Here is a 23,647-nt window from a genome sequence, read left to right on the forward strand (position 1 = left end):
CTGATATGGCTGATTTCAAACTGCAATCTTCAGATCTCAGCCTCTGAGCAGGTAGGATTATAGGTATGAGCCACTGCACCTGGATAACATTATTAATTTTGAAAATAACAATTTATTTACAAGGAAACAACAAAATGTAAACATAAGGCTCAAGGAGTACTTTACTACGAAGATAAATAATAAATAATGTTATATAAAAGCTTAAGCTATTCAGGTGGCTTATTGACCTAGTAAATACTATAAGAAATAATGAGCCTGAGCAAGTTTGTAAAGGCATGGATGAAAGTTGTCAGAGATCCTAGCTGACAAGTCTATCAGAGTACCACCAGCGACCACAATGCCAACCGGACAAAGCATGTAGAAAGGTCAGTACTCTGAAAGCCAAAGATGCAACAAGGCAAGATTTAGGTTGATTAGATACCACTTATAGCATATTCACACATATTGTCAAACCGGTTCTGGGTATGAAGCTGTGGGATCTATAGCACATTTTTATTGGCAAATCTCAGAAATGAAGTGCACATATACTTGCTTTTAATGCCAGAAACATTGAAGGATGAGGTACTTTATGAATGCCTGTGAATTTCTAGTAGGGGGACATTGGATAGATAATTTATTGTTGGAGCATATTAAGTATCTAACACACTTACTAAATATTTAAATCTTACTTTGCCTAACAAATTTGTTAAATGTTTGAGTACTTTTATATTAGAATATCTCAGATATATGGAAGATGTGTTGCACTTTCCATAAAGCATTTGATTTTCTGTAAGTTTTTCAACATATACATGTGTTAGATGACATTTTCTGAGTTTTATAAATGTAAAAAAATCTGTAAGCAGGAAACTGTCCAAATTCACACAGATAGAAAGTGTTGAAAAATTTCAAACACAGGAAATCTGACTTAGAGCTTATGCTCACATTCATGCTACATAAACACGTATTTAGGCAAAATGTTAACAAAATATGCTATTTTTACTGTGATGTGCTATAGTATGTGATATATTTCTTCATGTATATCAAGATACATTTTATTCTGATATATTTCTATCAAATAGGCTACAAACTAAAAATAATTTCAATAGTATATGCCAGACATATACAACTCTCCTCAATTTTGCTATTTTCCAAATTAATTAGTTAATTAAATTATTACTTTTTGTCCAGTTTCATGCCACGGTTAGAACTCAGGACCTTGTGCTTTCACTTGACGTTTTCATTTGATTCTGGTTTTCTACCACTTGAGCTGCACCTCAACTTCTGTAATTTTTTCTGTTTAATTGGAAGTGAGAACCTTGAGGCTTTACTGTGTTAGTGGGCTTTGAACAATGATCCTCAGATTTCAGTATATAATGTTAGGCAGGAACAACCAGAGCTGTTCATTTACAATTTTTTTTTGGTGGTTGTGGAGCCTGAACTCTGGGCATGGACACTGTCCCTCAGCTCTTCAGCTCAAGGATGGCACCCTACCACTTGAGCCACAGCCCCACTTCTGGCTTTTTCTGCTTATGTGGTGCTGGGGAATTGAATCCAGGGCCTCATGCATGCAAGGCAAACACTCTACCACTGAGCCACCTTCCCTATTTTAAAATTTTTAAAGGCATGCTATATTTATATATCTAATAACCATGAAGCAAATGGTTTGTACAATATGTGGTCTAAGGTAATTAGAAAAACAGACATGGCTCTAACTACAGTCTGCTTTCTGACCCCGTGGTGCAGGGTAATGTGTAATTGAGTGTCATTCATAAAATGCTGATTTTTTTTCTATATTAAAATAAAAGTTTGCAAGTTAAAAACCACTATGTACTTCATTTCACAAGTTCTAACTCAATTATCTGGGTTGCTTAATTAATCAACAGAGCAGAACAATTCTGTTCAACATCAATCAACGATTACTTTAAGGGAAATACTGTTTCCTTTGTATTGGATTCTTAATGCTCCACTATAAAAAACATTCATGTGCTACTGTATTTGCAATCTATAAGACTAGTCAGAACTATGCCTCTTTATCTATGTTACACAGAATACATTATGGAACGATTTTAGGAACATTTCTGTAATAGCTCAGAGAGTAAACAACTTTTCCATTGAAGGCCACAGAGTTTCATTTTTATAACACTGAAAATGGTAGATTGTGAATCTGCTTCAATAAAACATTATCCTATGCAGCTGTTTTATAGACCATGAAATTTAAATTTTGGTTTATTTTCATTTATAATGAAATATGATTCTCTTGGGGTTTCTTTTATAATGTAAAATATAATTCTTCTTGGCCACAATAGGTACTAATTTGATAATGCAAGAATTAAAGAAAAAATTGATTAAAGAAAGTAAACAAGGACTTCATTTACAGAGACTGTGTGCAACATAAAAGTTGGAACTTAATTATTTGCCAAAGGCATTCTTAAGTAACAAATATTTTAGTGAAACTAAGTAATCATTGGAAGACTGATTTAACATCTAAACCTGATAGTATGGACTTTGTAAATTTGGGAGCATTATGTTTCTATATGCTTAATACCACTTAGCAACAATTACTAAAAGTATTAATGTTTTATTTCTAACTTGGACACAGATTTAATTATAAAATATTACAAATGAGATTATCAATGTTCCCTGAATGAAATAAAATTCTATTTGTGATGTGCTATATAAAATATAAATTGTTTAATTGTAAATATATGTGATGTTAAAATACATTTTGTATAAACAACAAAATATATCATATATATTGTTCTTGATAAATATGTACATTTTAGCATCTTTTTAAATGCTCATTAAATTGGGAAAGCAAATATGTCTAAAAAGATTGTAAGGGAAATAATTATAATTGCCTACATTGATCTAATGTCTTTGAGAAAATTTAAAATTTTTCTGTATAAATCTAACTGTCCAGAAATAAAGTTTATCTTTCATTAAATCATTAGCAAATCTAATAAAAATCTCTTACATTTGCCATTTTTAGAACCAAACTGTTTATTACATGTGACAACAAACAAATATACAACAATCTGTTGAGTTAAAGACTATATTTTATTTAATATAAGTAAATTACCAAACACTCAAGTGTTTAAAAAAACCAAATAGAAAACAGGTGATGGCATCACTCCCCTCACCCCACTCCCAATCTGAAAATGGAAATGAGCTGAACAGAGAAAAAAATTAAGTATGAAATTTTTATTACATAATTTTATCTAATTTAAATATAGCATTACTAAATATATTTAATAATAATTTTGTGTAACAACTTATAGTTTATACTGTGTAATAATTTGTGAATTTCTCTGAGTTTCTTAGTGTAATACTATAATTTTCTGTATTTGTTGATATTTGCTTTTCTGTTTGTATTCAAATATATGATGTTCTCAAATTCCCTACAAGGATTTGAAAGTAATAATGACTAAACTGCAGTGAAGATGAGAGTGTTTATATGCAACAAGAAATCTCCTGGAAATATGTGTCAGGACTCACAAAAAAACAAAACTAAACTAAAACAAAAACAAAATAAAACTGTCAAACTTTTCCACACATAGCCATTTGAAATACTTTTGGCAGAACACATTAAAGCATCTTACACGTAGTAAAACATTTGTTTATTAAGAGAATTTTTGTTTTATAATTTTTGCTTTATAATACTTTGTGATTCATTCTCATATGCTATCTATATCTTTATACAATGAAAATCAAGCATCACCAAACAGTTGTTTGGGGAATGAAATAAACATGTTGATTATTTTTATGTATAAAGACAAATTGTTTTTTCTTATAAATCACTTTGCTAAATTCACTCCCTTATAAATCACTGTGCTAAATTCACTCTTTTTTGTGAAAACATTTTTGTTTTATGAGGAAAAGATCCCTATTGTATTTGCCTACATTGAACAAAAGAATGGAAAAGGTAGAGACTGATTCTATTTTATTTTACTTCTGCAAAACTCAATAATTTTCAAGATCTTTGTCTGTAACATACAGGTCAGTGGCAGAGCATTTGCCTAGTATACACAAGGCTCTGTCAACATGTACAAGGACACACACACAAAAACACACACACATACTAATTACTACCAACCGCTTGCATATTTGTCACAAATGGTAATGACTACCATTACCTTCTTATATTAGAAGGTAAAGTGCAATGAATAATTCCTGGTGAAAATTGTCTAGGCTAGCAGACATGTGAATTTTCATTTTGAGATTATGTGATACACAAGGTATTATATCAAGATATAACTAATAATTGAAAATAGTTTATGATAGCTCAATCATGACTCAAGTGGTAAAGCACCTGTATAGGATTCACATAAATCCAATATAGCAACATTTTCTAAATAACTTAAATCATGTGTAGATACATGTGTGACCTATACCTTAGATTAATAAGATTTTGGATAAAATAATGAAAATAAAGTTAACAGTTATTTTCATTTTTAAAATACATAAATTTTAGTAAATGTTTCTTTAGCATTGCACTATATATAGACATGCATACATACACAGCTATGCATATATATGTTACATTTACATATATGTATATAAACATTGATATATACATGCACACTTGCATATATATACACAAATATATACCCAGACTTATGTATATTTTATTTATGAATATGTATGTGTGTTCATCACATACAGAAAGATACATGCACATTTTCAATAAAGCCTCCATCAGTGTGTTCCTGCATCTCACTTGAATGTAACTTAAGGTCACACAGTTTCAATAGCTTACAGCAAAGATTGATAACCCTTAATCTCTGTTAAGCTTCTTTGTTGAAGACATCAAGATTTAATTTTTAAAATCTTACAACTTGGTAGATAAATGGCTTATGAGTCCTTTTCTTTTCTGACTTTTCTAATTAATCTGAATGTCATTTATGAGGACAGGGAATAGAAGCATTGAGGGGGAAAAAGTCTTGAAAGGTAACTGTTAACAACAACAACAAAAATATATATATATATATATTTTTTATCAATGTCAACTTCCAGATAATACCATTGGTGCTAATCCCTGGCCGTCTCTCTACAATAGTGCTTGAAGTTGTCTTTCCCTTTGATTTATCAGACTGCTGACCCTGGCCTCACCCTGTCAGCTCAGTTCAGAGAAGCTCTCACAAAAGATAGGTCTCTGATCTGACAAATTGATTGGCTGAAAGGAAGTTTAACTGGAAAAGGATCTCCCTAACAAGTGATAAAGCCCTTTAATTCCCAGTTTACAGCCTTGGGTATGTGGACAGAATTTATAAAACATCCAACAGGGAAAGGATATGTTAGGAGTCATTTGGAAAGCTGAATATAAAGAGAAACAATGAAAAGCCTACAGGTTTCTGTTGAATAATCAGCCTATACGTATCAGCAATATCTATTTTATGTAAGGGCGTTAAGGGAAGGTTTAATTAAAAATTATCAATCTAATTATAAAAAAAGTTTTCCTTAGTATTTCCAGACTGATATTAACTGTAATAATTAGGCGTGAATATAACTAATTGCAAACTATTGAAAAGCTATTAATCTGAGTAAAGGAAGAAGTGAATGAATTCTTTCTCTGACAAATTTTATAACTACTGCTCACGACATTGATTTTCATCATACAGTTTCTCATTATCAATTTATACTTAACTGAATTACTATCCAAAAGATAATTGCATTTTCATCAGTCTCCAAGATGGAAATAATTTCTGGTAATAGCTAGAAAGTATAATCAAACCAAATATGGACTCTACAAGGTCTATACTTTTAAATGCTTAAATCAAAATATACATGATGCCTCATGATACAATTAGAGATGTGTGTTTATCCTTGGCATTTCCTGATTGCTCTACTTGCAATTCATTGTCCTTATTTTCTCCTTCTCGTTGTAATATTTAGTTTATGCTAGTCCAAAGCTGGAACCCAAGGTACTGGGCTCTTGGTTGACATTCTTAAAAAAGACTTATCATGTACCATTTGAATAATGCCTCCAGCATTTTTGCTTGTTAAATGGAGACAAGTTTCCACAACTTCTCTACACAGGTTTGATTTGAACCACAGTCCTTTGATCTCAGATTCTATTTTAGGAATACAGACAGTGGCCGCTGGCTTCTTGGCTTATTCCACGTTTTCATAGTTTCTAAGCATCTACTCTGTAATAGATATGCATCGAAAAAACACCAATCTGTATATATCTTCTTCTCATGGATATTCATGAGGATTTATTTCCTCATGAAGTATTCCAAAGTCAATTTAAAAGTATACAAAATGGGGAATGTGAGTTCAGCTTTTGATGGAAAGAGCTGCAACAATTTTTAAACGTTGGGAACTAATTGAGTATGTATTCTCAGTCATTTGCTAGGAATGGGTGTGTGGAATCTTCCAAGGGTAACATGTTATTCCGATATTTCCAGAGTTCAACTGTGTAACATCAATGGTTATATGAAAGCAGTGATAAAAATATTCCTAGTAAAATTCTGTTACCTTCCTGAAGCCATGTTAGGTTGGCATGCCAACCAGAGTTCATATGGTCCTGTAGCTGGCTGTCCTTCACTTCTATTCTAATTTCTCCTAGACCCTCTGGCCTTCTGGGCAATCCTGTTGGTCAACAGATTATTTCTTTTTCATTCTAAATATGCCAAAGTTATCCAGGATAACTATGTGTTATTTGCAGATATATACTCAGATATGTTAAGATGATGGATAAGAGAACTCTGTTGCTGATTTAGTTTCAGTTATAGTTTTTTTTTTAATTTGGCATAATTGCATGCCATTGTTTTTTAATTTATTGATAATAAATGTTAAAGGGCTCATAGTTTTGAAGGCTGGGAGCTCAAGATCAGTTGACTACATCTGTTGTTAAGATTCCTCAATTCAGTGGAAGAATGAATAAGAATTGGCAGAGCAGGAGGATGAGGAAAGAGGGGAATCTGAACAAAAAGGACAGAAAGACATTTTATACACACAACATGTGCACACATACACATGCACAGCATCATGAAACCCATCATATATTGCTTGAAAAGATAGGTAGAAGAGGGTGAATTTATTCAAAGTGCTGTGTGTCTAAAGTCACAATATCACAGGGAAACCCCTCATATTATAAATATATAGTAGTTTTAAATAAAATAATTGAGCAGTTAAAGGATGTACTGGAATTTCTGTCACTTTTATAGCCTGGGGCTTTCTGACAATGAATGGGGACTATTTGTCTCTACTAACTCCTTTTTCCTTGAGATTGCTTCCCCCCAGAAATCGGTATTCTTTATTATGATTTTATTATGATTATATGATTTATTTTAAGGTTAAGTAACTTATACTTGATTTCTCTTCACTGGGCACCTTAGCATATTTGGCAAAGTCTCACTAACATTACTAAGTATATTTTGACTTGTGAATTAAATCATTTGAATTAGAGAAAAAAATTTTCATGCTGTGCTGAAAATAACAAAACTGGCTTGATAAAAGCAACATGACTGAATAGTGTAACATGATGCTTTTCAGAAACCAACTTGAATAAGTAGAAACACAAAAACCTGTCAATTACGAAAGGCAAATTATTAACTTTTAAAGTATCTTAGAAATAATGTTAAGCAACAGTTGCATCCAAAATGCTTTAATAATGATTTTCATAACTCTTAATCAAGAATAATCTTAATAACTCTCAATCAAAGTAATCTTACATGATACTAAATACATAAAAAACACTATTTTGTGGTTGTAAAAGATTAATAATTCTCTTTACTTCCCATCATTAGAACAATCCTTGGAACAAATGTCAAAACTTTGTAATGCATAGATAAAAGACAATCAAATGGTGAACCAAGTTATCTGGGTCTGTTACATATTTTAAGGTTACACTATTTGAATTTCAAGATATACATGAGCAAAAAATGGGAATACAATTTTGTTACTGTAAGAAGTTATTTTCCGTTATGAGTTTACAACTCCGAAGGATAGTTGGTGAAGAAATTGAACTCCAGACCTCAATTTTCACAGGTAAGTAGTGAAACACTCTGACTAATCCTCTAAAGCTAATCCATTATATTAACATGCAATGCTTATTAGAAAACATTTCATTGGCAAAACTTCAGATAGCAGGGCTTCTTGGATTTTCTGTTCTAGTGAAGTATTAAACTATATTATGTACCTCTAAATAGCTGTTATACAGAACCAGAAAGTGGATGTATTAACTGCATCATTATAACCTATTGGTTAGAAACAGGGTATATTTCCTCCTCCTCTCCTTCCTTGTATTCTCCCTCGTCCTCTTTTAATTTCCACTCCTCCTCCTAGCCAGTAGTTGAACTTGAACTTACAGCTTGGCCTTACACTCACCCAGCTTTCTTGCTCATGCCTATCATTCTACCACTTGAACCATAGCTCTAATCTAATCTGATATTTGCCGGCTAACTGTGGATGGTGTCTCACAAAGTTTTCTTTCTAGCTTATTTTACAGCCTGGTACTTCAGGTTTTAGCCTCCAGGTCTGAGCCAACAATGTCCTGCTTAAAAACATATATTCTCACACGCTCCTTAAGTCTTACTGGAAGCTACAGAATGGCATTCCATTTCTCTTCAAACATGCTCCCATAAAGAATAGTACCAGAGGAGGCAATGTACTCATTACCTTACTCATGTTACTGTAACCCCTCTGTACACTATTTTTACAATAAAAAAAAACATAAAAAAGAATAGTACCAGAAAACAAGATGTCTGTTTGAAAGTATACAATAAAGACTGTTTTGAAATGTTTGGAAATTTAAAAGGTGAAATAATGTCAATTCAACAACATACATCTCTAAGAGGAAAAATACAAATAGCTAATAAATTCATGAAGAAATAACAAATATCTTTAGTCAAAAAATAGATATACAAATCAAAATCAAATTAGTATTCTATCACATCCCAGTCAAACTGACAGACATCAAGGAATCAAGAAATATACTGATGGAAACACAGGATTAAAAAAGGGAATTCTCAAGAATTATTGAGGGGAACGTAAATTCTGGCAGCTACTGTGGAAATCAAAATGAAATTTCTTCAAATAATCAAAAATAGACCTACCTTACAACTCCACCACATCATTCTTTTTATTTTTAATTGTGAAAATACCGTACACAGGGGTTACATTTACATGGGCAAGTTAATGAGTACATTTCTTATCAAGCATTGTTGCCCCCTCCTATGTTTCCCCTTCCCATCCCTTCTCATCTCCCCCCTATCCCAACACCCCTCTTTGCTCCGTCCTCCCCTCCACCCCAAAGTTGTAAAGTTCGTTTTTCCACATAATGACTTGTACATCTCATTGTTGCAATGGGTCCCCCTGTACCCTGTATCCCTGTTTAAACAATTTGTTTTTTCCTTTCCCCTCCACAAATTATATCAACATCAAACACAGTAAAAACGGGAGGGACATACAAAGCAACAAAGAAATCATCTTATAAATATGTTAGAAACAAACACAAGAAAGAAAAAAACATTTGAATCCTTATCTTGGGGGTCACTTCGCCTAACATCAACTTCTTTGAACTTTTCTGCTTCTTTTAGACATATACTAGTTATTGCAAATAAGAGAAACCATTGGACCTATGTTTCTTTGGGCCTGGCTTACTTCACTTGTAATTTTTTCCAAGTCTTTCCATTTCCTAACAAATGGGGCAATGTCATTCTTATTCATGTATCTTGAGGAGGGTATATACACAAGAAAGATAACTTAAATCTGTGTTTATTGGGCTCTGTTTACAGTAGCCAAACTACCCAAAATTGATGAATAAGAAATAGTATGGTATATTTATATATATGTATACATATGTATATATAAATATGTTCAGATATGCCATGACATATCATTCAGCCATAAAGAAAACTAAAATAATGTCACTTGCAGTAAAATGTAGAGAAATGTGGTCTACGTTGAATAAAATCAGCCAAGGTCAAATAGCCAAATATTATATGTTCTTGGTTACTCAAACATATTAGTATTTCAAAATTCAATGTGATAAGAAAATTTCTTCTTGTTTATAAATTTAATGGAATCACATGAATGTATAAAGAAACTATAAAATACAAATGTATTTAAATGTCAGCATACTTTGTCAAACAATGTTACTGTAAAGTTATTGTAAAGCAATAATACTGTAAAATAGTAGTGTAAAAAACAATAATACTATAAAATAATAATTTAAAATTCAATATTAGGGTACTTTTCCCCTTTTTAAATTTTTGTTTAGGCTTTCTGTCATTTATTAAGTGTACACATAGTACATACATACAGCAATAAAATTTAAAAGCTACATTCATTGAAAAGATATTAAAAAGTTTCCTGCATGTTAATCACTATTATAGTATCTCATCTATAAAACCCAAATATGTTGATTAAATTTGAAACTACTTTAGTGCACATTTGTAAAAAATGCCAAAGGACTTACATTTCTTCTTTTCTCCTTGGGCATTGAACTCAGGACTTCATGTTTGCTAAGTTGGAGCTCTCCAGTGTGAGCCACACCTCTAAGCTGTGTTTGCATTTGCTAATTGTAGACAAGGTTTCACTTATTCCAGGGTTTGTCTAGGCTGTAATCCTTCTACGTGTGCTTCCTGGTGCTGTTGAGATATGCACAACTGTACTCAAGCATTCTACTTATGCCATGCCTTGGACACATGGTCTAGTACATCATGTCCAGCCATTGGTCGAAAGAGGTTCTCCCAAATATTTATATCATGGCTGGACTTGAACTGTGATTTTTATTAGTGAGAATGTAAATTACTACAATTACTATGCAAATCAGTATGGAGATTAATCAATAAACTAAAACTAGACTTTCTATATGACCTTATGAAACCATTTTTTTATACATCTCAATGACAGTAAATGAACATAGATAAAAGACAGAAAACCTCTCAGGTAGCTAGGATTAGAGGATTGATTTCTGACAGCCAGTTAAAATTTCTTTTTATTTTGAAAATTGAAAGCCTTATTTTTCCAAACAAGTATCCATTAGATATTTTAAAAGCACAGATATTTAAAGCATAAACAAGATCATTAAACTAAGAATAAAATAAGATAAACTAAGAACAAATTAAGAAGGTAAATGGCAATTGGCAACCTTGAACAGTTTTTCCCCACTATATCCTTTGTGGGGGAGCTACATTGAAATTCAACAATATTTATAGGCTGCCTGATAAACACAGATAATATTTCAAAGGACTATGCCATATGATAACAAGAACTACAAAGTAAATAAAAATACTTCAAAGTTTTAGTGTCAGTGCCCTTATTATGTGGTCAATAATAATAGATCTTTGGATTAGCTTACTGATGTATACAAAAATTAAGCTCTGTCTCCTGATACCTTCATATAAACACAGTTTGTTGAATCAATCCACTATACTTTACTTTAGAGTTTTATTTAAGGGTGATAGATCATGTTTACTGGCAAAAGTTATCATATAACAAAATTAAATTATCTTTTGGAAGATAAGTCACTTGATCCTTACTTTCTATGTATAAAGTATAACAAAACAATACTTTTGAAAATATGCTAAAACTATCTGCTACTATTCTAAATTAAATCAACATCAATGTTTACAATATTTTCTCTTAAATCAATAGCCACAAGACAGCACTTATTACATCCAATGTAATAAGTCACATAATTTAGAATTTACATGAATTATTTGTTAATAAACGAAGTTGCCTTTAATTGCATTTCATGAAGCACAAAAACTGTGAGAACAGGACATATTCAATCTAGCCATTGCGTGACTAGATCTCCCTTGGGCAGCACAGTGCTCAACTAAATGTTGAGCACACCACAGTGGCATTGGGAACAAGACCGAGGAAGAAAAAAATGTAGTTAAAAGCAGAGGCCTGGCAGTAAAGTGTGACACTTTTAAGTTTCTCAGAAAGTAAGAGTGTGACCTGCTGTCATGATCTATACCATGGCTGGGAGCACTTCTGACTCTTTAAAAATGTCATCAGTAGAGGAATCAAATGAATAACACAGAAATAATACTAGCACATTTAATATGACCTTCTTACCAATTACAGGAAGTCCATTGATGCTGCATAAAGAATCACAATACATTTGTCTTTCATCTCATTCAGCAACTACATCACTCAGCCATGGGCATTTAATGGAACTGAAAGAAAACTGCAGAGAAGAAATAAAAGTTTTTCAAAGAGAAGAGGACTTCACCTTCAAGTAGAAAAATATTACAATTCATATTCACATAAATTTGCAAAACTTTTCCTGTTTATCTAGTTAAGTTGTATTTTGAAATATTGGTGCCAACCTAGTAAAAGCAAAATAAACCAAAGTTAGAATAGTTGGCTATAATTTTCACTTCACCATTCTGTGTGAACTTTGGCAAATGAAGACATTACTCCTTTTTTTTTCCTTTTTTCCCCCTTTTTTGTAAAGAATTATAATAGTGACTGTAGTGAAATTTGAATGAACATTGACTGAAATTTCTTTTTTTTGGGGGGGGGTCCGGTCATGGGGCCTGAACTCTGGGCCTGGGCACTGTCCCTCAGCTCTTCAGCTCAAGGCTAGTGCTCTACCACTTGAGCCACAGCACCACTTCCGGCTCTTTTCTTTTTGCTTATGTGGTGCTGAGAAATCGAACCCAGGGCCTCAGGCATGCAAGGCAAGTGCTCTACCACTGAGCCAAATTCCCAGCCTTGAAATTTCTTCTCATGTATTCAGGAAAAGATGAAAATTTATGAAGGAGTAGATAACTTTGTAAATATTTTCTTCATTTCATTTTAGATCATACATATGTAACCAAAAAGTACATTTCCTCTGTATAAACAAACTACAGGTACTTTCTCTTTTATTTGATACAAAGAATGAAACTCAGAGATTCATTCATGTTTATCAAGTGCTCTACATTTGATCTAGACCTGTGGAATTTTGTTTGTCAGATGGTTTCTCAAGCTAACTTACCATGGCTGACTTAAAACCACAGAGGTAGGTAGCTACCTCTGCGGATTAGACATAAATGATAAATTCAGGACCCTATTTTCTTTAGTATTATTTTAATTATAAAATTAATTCATATGGTATAAAATAATATGAACTATTTTTCCAATTTCTTTTTTTAAGTTTTTTATTGTAAAAATACTATACAGAGGGGTTACAGTTACATGAGCAAGGTAATGATCACATTTCTTATCAAGAATTGTTGCCTCCCTCCCCCCCTCACCTAAATTGTAAAGTTTGTTTTTTCAACATAGTGTCTTGTACATCTCATTGCTGCATTGGGTCAAGGTGTGTCCCTGTTTATTATTTTTTTAAGTGGATAGCTTTTTTCCATACAATACTTGCTGTCTTATGTAACTAATTTATGCTTTCTCATTAAAAAAAAACTACACTACTAATTATATTCAAGTTAAAATTGACTATTTGTCCTTCATCTTGATAGAGCAAGTGTGTGTATACATATATGTGTATATCATGTGTATGTGAACTCACACACATTCATAGACAATTCTGATATCCGTATGTATTGAAAATAGAAGAATTGATTCCTTTTTACTTTTTATTTCTTCCAGAATTTTCATGTCAATTTCCAGGAATTTTTTCCAAATGTTTTGAGGTAATTTCAGTCCATTTTATTTTTATCAACATCCAATTCCAGTAAATCAAATGGTGACATTGAAATAGCACTTATGTTAAATCTAGGAATGTGAAACAGAATATTCTACATGAAATATATTTATTCTCAAATATTTATATTTTACTGTAGTGAAAATTTGCATTAGTTAACTTTTATCCAAGCCACTAAACTCTTCCAAGAAATATAAAAGCTATTTAAAATTTTTAAGAAGCAACAAAAATTGTGAGGAAAAATATTTGCTTTGTAAGTCATCTGAAATTATTACTTTAAACTTATAGTTTTCTGTTTCCTAGAATTAATATTTTTAACCAAGAATACATTTGAATTACCATAGATAAAACTGAACTTTTAAATATACTTTTTAAGAGCTTGTTTACCTAAAATGCACATTTAAATTCATATCTGTATATATGTTCACATGTGTTTGAATTTAGGCATATATATACATATTCAATTTTGAGGCAAATGAAAATTATTAGCCCACAGTGTGAATTAATGAAGAGTCATTAGCCCACTTTTTCAATTTCATATAATTTCACATTTTTAAATTGCATATTTGTTTTTGTTTCACATGTAAAAAATCAACTTTATAATTTTCTTTTTGTTATTGATTTAAATATCCTTACTGGAATTACATATTAAAAGAAATGAAACAGCTAGGAACAAAGAAAATTTGGTAGAGTAATGATTATGGGCAAGGCCCTGGGTTCAATCCTTTCTAGAGAGAGAGAGAGAGGGAGAGAGAGAGAGAGAGAGAGAGAGAGAGAGAGAGAGAGAGAGAGAGAGAGAGAGAGAGAGAGAGAGAGAGAGAGAGAGAGAAGTATGGAGAAGAAGGAAGGAAGGAAGGAAGGAAGGAAGGAAGGAAGGAAGGAAGGAAGGAAGGAAGGAAGGAAGGAAGGGAGGAAGGGAAGAAGAGAGGGAGGGAGGAAGATGACCAGAGAGAAGGGATAGAGGGAGATAGTAGCTAGGCAGTAGTAGTTCATGTCAATAATCCTTGGTACTCAGGAGGCTGAAATCTCAAAATTGAGTTAGAAGTCAGCCTGAGAAGACAAATTGTCTGAATTCTTTATCCAATAAAAAACCAGAAGTGGAGTTCTGACCATGTAATAACTAACAAAGTTAAAGAAACATGGAGTGCTTGGTTTCCCTCATGTGTTGAAACTACAAAACACCAACAAATCTACAAGTAAATACAACAGACTGTAAAAGACAAAAAGCACACATCTGGAGATGATACATGACATAGGGCCATAGCAGGGTATCCATAGGATCAAAAACTTCAATAGTTACAAGATCATAGTTATAGGATCACATAAAATGTTTATCAAAATGGAAACAAGAGGTTTGATGTTCTTTTGCTTCTTTTTTTCTACTTTGTTGATAATTTGGATTTCTGCACCTTTTGTCTTGTATGGAAGTTTATCTGTTCGGAGGAGGGTAAATGGGAACCCAGAGATGGTGGGGAAAAGGGGAAAAATGCAGCAGTGAGATTCACAAAACACTATGCTGAAACATAAGGAAAGGCAGTCAGGAGGGTAAAACTTGGAGAAAATGAGGGAAGAGCTGGCACTATTCAATAAGAAATGTACACATTACCTGACATATAGTTGTAACCCTTTTGTAAATCACCTTTATAATAATAATAATAATAAATAATGGTTAATAAAATTAATCAATTTTTTATCATCATATTACATACTTGTATTTAATGTAGTTCAGTAACTTCTATATTCTTTATGACTTGGACAGTTTAAAAATAAAATGTATTATAATAAATAAAACAAATATAAATCATGTAATAATGTAATTATTGTGATCACACATAGGATTTACATGGTAAAAGTTTGCTACTGGGCTCACTATATTGAAAACACTATACTAAAAACTAAATTCTCTACCTCTTTTTTTTTCTCTTCCCATCCCTTCCCATATAAATTCTCTACCTCTTGAAATATTAGTCATTTCTTAGATAATCCATAGCTTGATGATATAAACTCAGAGAAACTAGACATTGGTGACACCTTTGGTACTGTGTTTTAGCTATGCAGTTATTTTTCATTTTAATTATATAAGTATTTATGGAAAAGAAGTGATGTTTTAGTTTTTGGAAATGAAATGATGACTAAGGCATCTATGAACACAAAATAGAAAGGCTATAGAGGACTGGAAAATCCTGAAAAAAATACATCTGTTCATATCCATACCACACTGCCTTTCATACACAACGCAAGCATCAGAACATTACTTTTTGCTCATTATTATTTGCAATCATTATGTTAGTGAAAAAATATTTTTTTCTAAAAATAAGTTTTAAAAGTAATAATGATGTCATAATAATAAGTCACTTGTTATTCCACAAACTTGAAAATACTACAAAATGTGGTGATAGTAAAGTATTTTATTATGGAGAAGAAACAAGTAAAACAGTGTAAATGTGGGCTAGGGAATGTGTAAGTAAATATAAAATGATAGCTCTCACTTCTCTGGTGTTCAGTGGTAACAGTGGAAACAAGAGTAGGAAATATCAAATCAACTGAAATAATACAGTAAATATAAACAGTAACATTGGAGCAAAGTATAAACAGTGAAATTCTGTTAGACTAAAATAGTGAAGAGAGAAGGTTGATTTTTATCATAAAAGCAGTACAGCATCATAGATATGGAAGATATTAAGTAGATATGGTCACATTATATTAGTCATAGTTCTTAGTCAAAAGTATGGTAAATAGATTAGAATCAGCGTTAGTGAACATCTACTGTAAAAGATGCAGAAATGAGAAAGCATGTCGTGTTCATGAGCACCATCTATGTGAGGCTTTGAGTGTGCATTCACATAGTTGTATATTTATTTATGTGCATATTATTTGTGATGCATTATTTGTTATGATCTACAAAATGTAAACATCAAATATATCATATTGAAATTGTGCAAAAACTGTTTTGGTAATAAACTTTATTTGGGCTTTTTCAAAGCATGCAGTGTTGCGACTGAAACATGCAGGAAAGGCAGCTTGCCAATTAAATTTGATTTTGTTCTACTTTCAAGGATATGATTAATCCATTAACTTTCACTTATGCCAAGAAGCAGTCAATGGGAAAAAACCATGTCATATGCATTTGATTTCCAAATTCTATAGCTTTTTAAAAGCTGCTACAGCTATTTTCTCAAAGATGCTTTGACATTTTGACAAATTTGGAGCCTGATCATTATTTCTCTTGCAGACAAAATGCATTTTCCTCTAATAAGTGATCATTTTCTGCCAACCCTGATCAGTTCTGCATGAACAAACACAGATTTTTCAGTTTCACAGATTTCATTCCCTTCATTTTCTTCACTGTGATTTTGTAGTCAAAAAGCAGAAATTTTTTAACGTTTTCCATCATCATGCCTCCTAATTAAAATACATCCTGCCAGTTATTCAATAAAGTTTTGCCTTTAAATTACGACTTTTTTTGAACAACTATTCACTTAATTCCTCTTTATTTTCAGTGCAGAGATTAAACCCATTGTCCAGAACAAGTAAGTTTAACAGAATGTCTACCAGTGTGCACGATCTTCAGGCTGCCACGCACACACTCAAATTGTATAACAACGCAATTTATCAAAAACTAAAAACTAACACTGCTATTTTCAGAAGGCTCGTCATAAACATCCATTTATGCCAATATGCCGTTTAAGAATTTTTTTTCTGTCCGTCGTGGGGCTTGAACTTTGGCCTGGGCGCTGTCCCTCAGTGCTCCAGCTTAAGGCTAGTGCTCTGCCACTTGAGCCGCAGCACTACTTCCTGTTTTCTGAGTGGTTTATTGGAGATAAGAAAAGGTCAGATCAGATGATGTTAAGGGAAATGAACCCCAAGATAAAGATACAAGTGGTTTTTTCTTTCTTGCTATTGTTTCTAACATATTTATAAGGTACCCTGTGATATTTTTGTTACTTTGTATGTCCCTCTCCCACAGTATAACCCCTGTTTTCACTGTATTTGATATTAGTATAATTTGGGGAGAGGAAGGGAAAAAACAAATTGTTTAAATAGGGATACAGGTTGTCCCATTGCAGCAATGAGATGTATAAGACACTATGTCAAAAAATGAACTTTACAAGACATGGTGGGGGCATGGGGGGTAGGAGGGCTGGGAGGGGAGGAATGTAGTTGTGGAGATGGGACTGAAGTGATGGTAGGTGAAAAACAAAGGAGGAGGCAACAATGCTTGAGAAGAAATGTACTCATTACTTCGCTCATGTGATTGTAACCCCTCTGTACAGTATTTTCACAATAAAAAACATGATAAAAAGAATACTTAAAATGTAAATATAACTAGTAGAGCACTATCCTTGAACATGAAAAATAAATCTTAAGGGAAATGTTCAGATCCTGAGTTCAAGCCCTAGGACTGACACCAAGGGGAAAAAAAAAGACAGAGAGACAGAGACAGACAGAGAGAGACAGACAGAGACAGAGACATACAGAGAGGATGAGAGAGACAGAATCTCTCTTCTAATGGAGAATGGATTCAATATTGTTATGCTCATATCAGAATATTTACTAATCCTTTCTATGAAATTCTATTCCCTATAATCTTCAAATGCTTCTTTGTTATTTAATTTATGGCTTTCTTTTTTATTGTGATTTTAATAAGTCAAAATTCATATGCTAGTTTGAACTCTCTTTATAAATATATTAACATATTAACAATTTCAAAAATAAGTTAGCACACCTTTTTGATATGAAAAGTAACACAATCTAAATTCAATTTTTTAATTTTTTTGTTAGGATATTCATTTAAAAATGTTTGACTAATAGTATACAAGGTATACTATTTCCTACGAAACTAATGAGAAATTATCATCGTTGGTAGAGAATTCTAGCTTTTTCCCTTAGAGAAATCTGTAGCAGAATTACAAAGATCACAAAAGTAACCAAAACAAGTCTGAATTACACTATTTGAAAGAAAATCAGAATTGATGCATATTAGAAACTGCCACCTTAAATGTGTTTTGTTGTGTGCCAAGCTTAGTCTTAGAACCTTTGCAAATCTGGAGCCAACAAAGTACCTTATTGAGCAATAATATAGGCATCAGTTTCCAAATCTAGTTACACTGAGTGGACAGGTAGTTATTTAGAAAGACTGTCCTCAGGGAATACTGGAGTCCCATCTATTGAAGCACTAGCAGCCAGATATGGTAAAAATAGGGGAGATCCATCATTCTAAGTGAGGGATCAATGGCTGAGCTTGTACTGTGAGAAAGCAAGTCAAGAGAGTGTTATTTTGTATTGGTGGAAAGTCAGCATGATATTGACTCTCTCTAAGTCATGAAGAATTGGACTTAAGGGCACAGCTTCTACTGTGAGTGCTCCATGTACCTTGTTAAAGTTATTTTAACAGCAGATAGACAGGGCACTTCAAGTCAGCTCCTATTATTAAAAAAATAAAAGTATGTCCATTCACCCACTCTTCAGAGATAAAGAAAAATGGCAACATTGTGTGACTTCCAAATCTCTCCTCTGCCTTTTGAGCTGAAGTATACAAGTGAACATTTAATCCTGAAACACGATTTTCTCCCATCAAGCAGATGGGTTGTCTACTTGAACAGGATATAGTTCAATCAATCATGGAAAAATAGACTGTTACATGTGAAGGGTACCCATGGTATTAGCTACTAAAATCTTCTCAAATTAAATGTGGCCCTAAGAAGCTAAGTAACTGTTTCTAAGATTGAACACCAACAGAAAGCATTTTGAAGACAAAGCATAAATTACTACCAAACTTTTAACATTTTGTTCTCCTACAACACCATCTAAGTTTGAGATTTATCAAGTAATTATGTGTTTGAATGTCAAGCAATAGTAATGTATTACCCTGTAACAACTCAGAGAAAATACATTGAATTGACACCTCTTGCTTAGTGTTTTAACTGCTACACTGTATAACCTAAAAAAAAATTCAATTCTCTACAGTCTTTTGAAATTTACATATGTTACTAAATCTCAGCCAGCTAGATATACTGTTTCAGAAGTAGACAGTGAGAAACAACTTGCATCTTGTATCATCAATATCAGGGAAATAACTACTTTTCCTTTAGGTCCATTAACTTTGTCTTTGTATACCTCTATGTATATTGGCACAGAGGCTTCAACTTTGTGCGGATCTCACTGGTGTAGTGCAGCTGGGGGTGGGGTGGAGTCTATAATTGTAATGAGATCTTTGTTGCTCTCAGTTTATAGCAGTGAGGTATTTATATGGTCAGTGGGTATACAATGAATTCCTATTTCCTTTGATTGTGGCGGAGGAAGGAGTTTCTCTAGGCCTTAAATTTAATTGTATTTTCCTATTACATCATTTCTGAAAGACCAATATATTACAAATCTGTTTTGCTGTTTTGTTTTATATTTCAACCATGTGGTCAAAATACAATTTCTTTTAACAAAGACATTTAATTTATTTTCTACTTGAAACAGCTAGTATGTTTTTGTAGTATATGTCTAAACACTATGGTAAAATCGTTTGCTATATCTTAGATTTAATAAAATTTCAATAGAAGAGGGTTGATTTAAAATTTGAATATTGAAAGAAAACTTAATAAAGGAATTAGATCTAAATGTAGATTTCAACACATCAAAGATTTCTAGACCCTATGTGAATAAAATGCTAATTCCAATATCCAAAGCAGCCTGAATTTACAGGATAAATAAACTTTTATGCGTCTAATTTTTTAAACATGAACAGTAAGTTCATCATATGCCAAGTCATGTAAATGTTGCCATTTTGAATGCTGAAAATACTCACGTAGGTAGAGACTACGTTTGGTTGAAATTTTAATGTTAAACTTGAATTGGTAGGAGGAACTAAAAAAAAGAAAGACTTAAAATGTAAATTATTAAGATAAACATTCTTTTAAGTTTTGGAAAGGGAGTGAAATGATTAAAAATGTTCAAAAGATAATGTGAGTAGTGATATATAAAAAAGGTAGGAGAACTGACTAGGGAAATATGAAGATTAATGATGCAGGAAAGGGAGGCATAAATATAAGAGCAATATCTTTAAGGGAGGAATGATATTTATACCATAGCAACTTGTTTTAGTAAGCAGTTAACTTTGGAAAACAAATATTAAGAAAGGTTTTCATCTTAAACCTTATAATGAACATGAGATGCCAGGTATAAAGAGCTCATGGGACTAGGCAGAGGTCAAAAATGTGACTTCACAGAGATGAGAAATGGTTTCCTCTGCTGTCTATGACCTGAAGAGAGTAGGCCAGTATAATAAATAGAACCCACTGAACTGGATGTTCAAATGGATAGTGGGTGCCCACTAGGGAAATAATCAAGGCCCTGAGGAACAAGAAAGGCAGGCATATACAATTCATATAGGTTAAGTTTATGGCATTTTTTAGTCTGAGAGCAGAAAGCTAAAATATAACCACTTAAAGATAAGATTAAAGATAAAAAATAAATTTAAAAATAAGATTTTCTTTAAAACACATGTGCAAATACGTCAACAATACATAAGATGGAAAACAAATTATAATGTTTAAAGATGACATTAAAATTTAGGTTTTAAATAAACACAATCAGTACCTAGGTTTGCTGCACTATGTTTGATTGTAATTTAATTCCCGTCTCTTTTAAAAACAGAACACAACATTCCCTGTTGGCATTGCCTTCTGAAATGCCATTCTTTGTCATCATTCCATATACTTTTTTTTTCTGATAACAGAAAACATTCTCTTCTTTCCTTTCTTCTCTCCTCTCCTTTCCCTTCAATATCCTTCATTTTGATAATGACTGTGTTTCTTTAATCAGACCTTACATTCTTCAAGAGGCATCTGCAGATAATTTAGATGCTCACAAGAAAATGGAAAGCTTTGCCAGAGAGAATATGGCAGCTTTGAAGGTTGAAACCTGATGGTGACCTAATGCAACAGCATGAACTTGGCCTGAGAACCTTATCCACAGAGAGTAACGAATGTGTTAGGAACATATCTCAATGGGAGAGCAGGATGACTCTAGCTGATGCTGCCAGGTGCTCACTAATCCTATAATCCCACCACCCTGACACATTCATTCCACAGCATTGCACTCTGTTCATTCTTTTGTCAGCCTAGTGAAAGAGTTGCCTGGGGAGCCACAAGCAAGAGAAGAACATGGATTGGATGTGATGGTGGAGGTAACCTCTGTATTTCTCCTTTTGGACACCTTGGCCTAGGAACAAGAGAAAGTCAGTGATTCAGAAAAGTTCTCACATTCCACTATACAGCTGAGTCTGTGGAAGGGAAATTTCAGGAGAAGTTGTTTCAAATAATATTGGGTCCCTAAATGTTCTCTGGCATTTCATATTCAGGAGTGCGTACCCAGTGACTCTCTGGGAACCGCCAATGACGACATGATTGATGTAAATTGGGACAAACCATATTTTAGACCCAAGAGGCCCATTTCGGGATGATTGTACTAACAGACGCTTAGCAAGATCGTGCTAACCTTATGCCACGAACACTTCAGAATCACATTTACCACATACTGGTGAACATAGGAACAGGCCAATGTGCACAGGTGATATTCACACTGCTTTTAACCGGATTATCAGAATAGTCAGTGAAGATCACATGTTAAGGAGTTTCTTTATTTGCTTACCCACTTGACAAGTGAGTTGGGTTTTGAACTCACTCCAAAATGAGGTCAGATATATCATATTTGTTCCCTCTTCCTACATTTACACAGATCTGTAAAGCTCAGATGCCATAGTCATAATCATCACAATTTATGTATGCACATAGGAAGTTTATAAGCTGAAGGAATACACATATAATACAATAGAAAACACACTAGCAATAAAAAGGCTTTTGTGTATGTATGAAGAGACTAGCTAAATCTTAATACAGTGCTTTCCACGATGTGGGCTGGGGGGTGGAGGGTGGGGATGGCATTTTTATACAACAGAATATAGCTCCTAACACTAGCATATTTCCTGTGTTTCTTTTACTGAAATAGATGTTCTGAACTTCTTTGCAATAGATCACTGCCTTCTAAGAGATTCTCTTATCAATTATACTGGTTGCTTTTTGTCAAATTTCAAGTGCTGCTTTGTAGGAGTACAGTATATTGAAAGAAAAATGCTGCATCTGATATTTTACTTGAAAAGAATGATCGTAAGTTCTATTCAGCATTTGCTGATTAAAAGTTTATGTGTTACTATCTTGGTTCATATACAAAAAAATGCTGCCTGCAAGTAAATTTTTATTTTATATTCTCACTGGAACCATTCTTGTTGAAGGCTTCCATTAAAGAAGTTGTAAGCAAACAATGATTTTACAGTGCTCAGTTTTTGTTTTTTTTTAAATTGTATTTGTCCTAAGGACTTGAAACTGTTTAACAAAGTGATAACACTTTCCTGTTAGTCTGAATGCTGAAGACATGAGTGTTTCTTATACATATTGATGTTTATTGATCAAATAGATATATCCACACTCCCAGTGAGGTTGTTTTAAATATTCAAAATATCCTAGAATGTTCTGATATCTGGTCACATATATCTTATGTATCATGGAATACTTCAAAAATATTCACAAGTCTTCTTATTCATTGTATATAATGTAGCTATAAATGAATATTACTCTGGAAAGGGTCATATCATAAATTATCATATAGCTATCAAAGTAGCCAAAGACATAGCTGCTAACATTATTTGCAATTGAAAAGCATGTAATTTTTTAAAAAGTCGTTTAATGGAGGAATTTATGGTTTTAGAAATTGCATAATCACATTCAATCCATAATAAATCTAGTTAAATTGATAAGTCAAAGAGAAGCACCTAAAGCCTTCTCCTGAAAAGATATTCAAGACACTTGCCACTTCCTCCATTATAAGTTTAGTGGAAGGGAATCCAGGTTTTACCACAGATAGTTTAAAGGGGTTAGAAACTTTATATGAAAATGCAGCATGTAATAGAAGGGTATCTGGCATCTAAATTAATCCTAACAGCTGAATTTTATAAGCAGGAAGGATTATAGTCATTTGCTCATAAAACACAGCATTAATATTCTAATCCAGCACTATTAT

Source organism: Dipodomys merriami, unplaced genomic scaffold (genome assembly GCF_024711535.1).
Source record: "Dipodomys merriami isolate MVZ:Mamm:240054 unplaced genomic scaffold, mDipMer1.0.p SCAF_2, whole genome shotgun sequence".
In the NCBI taxonomy this organism is placed as follows: domain Eukaryota; kingdom Metazoa; phylum Chordata; class Mammalia; order Rodentia; family Heteromyidae; genus Dipodomys; species Dipodomys merriami.